Genomic DNA, 6,000 nt, shown 5'->3' with positions numbered 1-6,000 from the left:
TTTCCAGGCAGAGAAATACCAGCTGCCAGGAAAGCAATGGCATAAGACACGCTATGCCAGTGCTCTGCATTAATTGGCAACCCTGGCTTTAGAGCTGCTTTGTGTCGGCAGCACAGCGCTAACCAGCTGCAGCACAAATCTGGATTTGGTCTCCACATCTCTTCACAAAAGCTGCACTACTGATTGCACCACTATTGGCTTTTAAACTGTCTATTTACTACTCAAGACCTCATTACCAGTGAACACTCCAGCCACTGTAACAGTGAGGTTTTTGATTGCCTTGTCCAAGCCTCCCACTCAGTGTAGCTTGATCTGCTTTGGTTCTGTTAGCATAAGCAGAAATAACCTAACACAATCGGGATGGGATGCTTTAACATTGCAATTCTGCAAGCAGTATAGCATTGCTGCCAAAAAGAACAGCCCTGCCCTTTCTCTGTTCCCAAATGCTTGTTCTAGTCCCTGTGTTGCTCCCTGCCTGCTGCCAGTGTAAGTATCTGCATCGCCAAGCAATGAACTAAATGCGAGAATGGGTCCACTTCAAAGCAGACTTGAAAGAAAAAATAGTAATGACTAATTTTAATCCAGATTAATCCAAACTGTTTTGCTGTTCAGCAATGAGAATGCCTTTGTCAGCCTAAAGAAGAGGGCAACTGGGAGGGCAGCAGTTCGTATTTAGAGGCAGATGAAGGGCAAGACCGCTATTCTTGTCTTACACTTTTCATAGAGATGTGGTATAAATGTGATCCTGTTCTCAAATGCCCTTAAATGACACTATTATTCTGTTCTTATTGCTCCTCATCTCTCAATCCTCACTTGAGGTCTTTTTAAAAGCATTCGTTAAGGTGTTTTTCTTGGCCCTTGTCATCTGAAGTTTAACCTGGAGTATAAAGCTCTATTCTTCCTGGTTTGATCATACTGATGTTCAACAACTGAAACATGTTTCTTGACAATACATAACACAGAAAACATACTTTGCATGGGACTGTCTTTTCAGAGGAATAAACATAGTGTAAGCTCCTTTTACAAATGAACAGAACATCTTTTGCATGTGCAGTGGTACTGGTTTCCTGGCAAGTGCCTACTTAACCAAAAAGCCAGGACCACTCCTTTTTTTTGGCTCCCAGGGATGCACCTAGTCAAAAAGAGCATGTTATTGCTGGAATCAGGAAGAATGTGAATGTGCAGACATGAAAAAAAAGCTGCACAATTCTACTACCCAGATTTTAGGTACTTTGCTTCAAATCCTATTCCAAAAGAAAGACTAATGAGCATAGTCCCTCACCCAGAGGGGCAGAACTTGTTGAATGAAAATACGCCATCTTTTACATAGCTGCTTTTCTCTTACCACTTTCTTAATAATTCTTCTTTTTCTGCCAGAAAAGAGCTGATCAAACCTGGTAACATGTTTACATAACAGCAAACATTTCATCTTAAATTATAAATACATTTCAGATTTCAATATTTACTGTAACATTGGAGCCACAAGAGTTTCCTCACAGCCAAAAAACAGTGGAGCTGCATGTGGTGAGTCCCGGTGTGTCCCCAGCCTGGCTTATACTACCTTTCTGTTCCTTGGGGCTAACAAAACCCTTCACAGGCATGAAGAATGAACCACAGGTAGGTCAAATTCATATCCAGAAGTTCACTGCAGTTTCATTATGATATTGTTAAGTTCCGTGTTCCTGCTGAAAAGATGACATTTTCTTTTGAATAGTGACATTTGAAAATATAAAACTAACATATTACATTTCTTCTGAAATATTTGATTCAGCAAACAAGTGACAGACACAGATATTTCTGGTTTCATTGGCTTTTGCAGAAATGTTATACAAATTGTTATTTGCTCTCAAGTTTTAACCCCTTTTTTCCTTTACATAGGCAAGTGGATAAAAAAGCAGAAGTATGATGAGCTGTTTAAGACAACAGCACAAAAACTTTTCTGAAGTTTAGTTTTTTATGTTTACCATGGAAACGTTCCTTGAGACATTAAAAGCCAAACAGGGATTAGTTAGTGGAACAAAGTCTCTGCTTTGAAGTTTTATATGAATATATCAAGACATATCAGAAAACTTTCTTAAGGATAAATAGGAGACTCTGATACTAGACATGCAAATGCAAACATGGCCCTCATTTCAGATTACCGGTTTTAAAACATTATATGAAAATCCACTGCAAAAGGCAATCTTGGACAAAAGCACTTAAATATTTTAACATCTATACCAATCACTGCATTTCTATACAGCTTTGTTAACTATGGTATTAAAAATGAACTGGGACTCCAGTGAACAGTCGCAGCACTGTAAATTTGTTGTGGTGCATTAGAGAATCTGGCCCAGTGTGTGTCACAGTTGTTTAATTCATCTAAGGTTGGCAGGGTTTCTTTTTTACTTAAATGTATTCACACCCATGCAAGCTGTCAAATTTAAATTACACTTAAGAGCTTAGACTGAGTTGCAGCTGCAGCAGTGATGGGGGCGGGGGCGGGGGGGGGGAGGGGAGCTTGTACCACTCCCCCTCCTGCTGCCCGGGACTAAAAAAGATGTCCCCTTAGCTGTTAGCCTGGTCCTGTCTTCCCTGAGTGTTGACTGAAGGTCTGCTTGACCTGGCTTTTGTTTGGTCTTTACATTTCATGTAATCTTAAATGACTTAGGGAGACCATTTTCATTTAGCAATGGGTAAAAATCAGATATTGAAGAGAATATCCTTGCACCTTTAAATGACCAAGATATCATCTATCATCACAGCCGTATTCTGTCTGCTGCTAGAGCAAACTCTCTTTGTTAGAGCTGGGAAAAGTATTTGCTGTAAAGCATTTATTCAGAGAATTTAGCCTTTTATTTCTTGCTTTTTTTCCTATTGAAATTTATCTGCAAACAGTCTGATTTTTATGTGCTGGCCTATTATTCAGTTATTCAGTGAGTTCTTTATGCAGCTGTATTAGAGTTTATGCACTGCTCCTGAATTGCTCACTCTGGCCATTTTTCTCAACTATGAGCCAGTCATAATTTGCTATTTGTTCAGGGGAACATTCAAATAAGTTTCCTAATGTTGCTTTCATTTTCTTCCGAGCATCCTGGAGGACTGCCTAACTTAGGGCAGGATCTGTTGCTTAGAAGCATCCATGCTGTCCAGAGTCTTCATAAAAGTATCCCTGGTGACACAATGGCTTTCTGTCTCTGACACATCTCCTTCCCTTCACTCCTCATACTGTCTTTGTGTTAGAATTTTTGACGGCTTTCTATAATTCAAAGGGACTTCCTGGTATCCTATAGGGTTCTGGTATTGCAAACATCTGTGTGTCATCCACTTCCCTTCATTAATTTGTCAACTCCATCTCAAAATTAATTGGCTTAATTTGTTTCTCCTAATAGCCTGGGAAAAGTGTTCTAGAATCTCATTCCTTTGTTGGCTGGAGTCCTCCTAATTCCCAGCATAAAGTCATCATCAAAATACTGCCTGCTACATTCATTTTTGAATCCTTTCTTTAACAGCCCTTTTAAAGCAAGTACAGAGCTTGATGTGATAGTGAAAATTTCCAACAACATATTTAACTTTGACATAGCACTATAACTTTCAGGAATGTCAAATGAATGCAAAACTATATGGCCTCATTGTCTGTATTAAAATAATTAACTAGTACCCAACTTCTCAGACAGTATTGGTCATCCAAGCTAAAAGTCATCATTACTACCTTCTTGGTCAGTATATAATAAGCATGATTACGTTTAACAGAGTGTGTGCTGTCAGATTCTGGAACTGATTCAGCTTCCATTCAACTGATGTATTACTGTTATCCTTACGCACTTAACAGCTCTACTTTGTCGTGGAGAAGACTCAATTTATTTTTCTTCACGCAAACTAAGTTTCCTGTGTAATCACTTGACTCCTGGAGTTGGTCTTATACAACTAACAAATATTAGCAAACATGATAAAATCATCATACTTGGTAACATGTATTGCCAGTATGTATGTATGTATGTATGTTTGTATGTTGAACAGCGTCCTTATCTACTGGCAATTCAAAGTCTACAACAGAATTAGTAGGTTACAGAATGATATCTACCATATGTAGGAAATTGATAGAGAAAACAAAGGAGTGTATTATTTACCTCACTATGCGTGGATCATTATGCAAACTCATACACTCTGAACTGTCTGTGAAGAATTGTTAAAATCTCTAAGAATAATGTCATAGGCTGGTGTCAGACAAACAGTGAGTCTAAAGAAAAGGTTCACTTTGAAGGTCGGGGGGATACTTATGTTGTAGACGTTAGGTTATTAAAAGCGTCAAATTTCGATACAATTTAGAGAACCAAGGTTAGGAGCCTAAGTTCCCCACATTGGAAGTGGTAGAAATCTTCATAGGAAAAAGTCTCTTTTGTTGTGTAATAGACAAGTGCATCTCACCTTCCTCCTTTCCCCCAGCTCCTAGAGAAGGATCATTTCAATGTTATCAAGGTTTACTCGTCCCACAGATAATCCAGTAAGTATAACAAAGGAGACCCTGTCTGTAAATTCCATGTAAGTACCTATATGACAGTGGAATACTGTCATTTTATTATTAATTCAGATATTCAGAGGCTAAATTATGTTCCAATGAACTCAGCTATGGAAATTGAAAACTGAAAAAGTATTTATTTCAGAGCGACACATAATTATATACTTCTAGTTTGCCCTGTCTATTTTAAATCCCTTTATGCAAATCTCATCTTCAAGGATTATGTATAGGGTAAAATTAGATGAGCCCTTAAATAGCTAATATAATATAATTGTGGAATTATTGTGTGTGTGCATAGCGTGTACGTAAGATCCAGATGTTAATTAGTAAATCAGGTTGATTTAGCAAACAGAAATTTGTTCTGATGAAAAACTGAAAGGAGAGACAATTACTTCCTAGAAAGTTATTGTTTGTACTCTGAGCTCACTGAAAGGAAAAAATTAACATGGCAAAAAAATACTTTCATAAAAAAAGAAAACACCAATTAAGTCATATAAGTAGGAATTCATTGCTCCCAGAATCTAGTCTGATGGCTTTGTACAAAAAGACATGAGATGTTTACCATGCGTATGGATTGTGTAATGGTAAGGCATCTTTATGTAGTCAAATCTTCCACTTGCGTATATCACTGCATTTCACCTGATAGTAATGAAGTTAGGGTAGTTTGCATCAGATGCCGATCTAGTTCCTTAACCCTTCTTTTGAGGGATACAGCTGGCTCTAGAGGTTAAAAATTCAGTCAGGCAGTACATAGGCTTTATCCAAATGGCAACCTTGCACTCCATGGAAAAAGAAAACTTGAGTTAAAATATTTCAGCTTCGTAGACATAACGAAGGTTTTTTAAACTACAAATATAATAACCATAATTTAGGTAAATTTTGTTATTTGGCATCAAGCCAACAAGTCAGTTTTACCTTTCTTGTGAAAAGCTGACATTTAATGCCTGAAAATAGCTGGAAAATGAGTGTGAATTACTCAGAGAAACATACTGCCTCTACTAAAGCCAATAACAGAAACTTTAAAATGAATGCATGGAACAACCTGTCATCTCAGCCTACAAGCCCTATTCAGGCCTTAGCAATGTGTTCATTGCTTCCCAAACTCCCATTGATTTCAGTGGGAGTTCCGAACGGATCCAGAACAGGAGGTATTGCCCACATTTCCTACTGTGGCAAAACCTGTGCTGTGACCTGTGATGGTTTATCACTGATCCTCAGATCTAAAATCTTATTCACCAGGTCACAAAAGCTGAGCAGAGCATGAGTGCAGCAAGTGTCACAAGAATATTTCAGACCATCCTAGCACCTAAAACCCTTTGGTTGTGAATAACACAGCTGGTATCTGTGCCGTCTTTTAAAAACCTAACGCAAGAGCCTCAGCAAGCAAAGGAAAACATTCTATACTCCATTTCAGATTATATCAATTCAGCTTTGCATTTTGAAGGACTTTTCTATATAAACATGTAGACAGTGAGAGAGCTGAAACATTTTTAAACAATGAT

This window comes from Calonectris borealis, chromosome 2, assembly GCF_964195595.1.
Source record: "Calonectris borealis chromosome 2, bCalBor7.hap1.2, whole genome shotgun sequence".
NCBI classification, from domain to species: domain Eukaryota; kingdom Metazoa; phylum Chordata; class Aves; order Procellariiformes; family Procellariidae; genus Calonectris; species Calonectris borealis.
The sequence above is the reverse complement of the archived record's forward strand: the minus strand, read 5'-3'. Positions refer to the sequence as shown.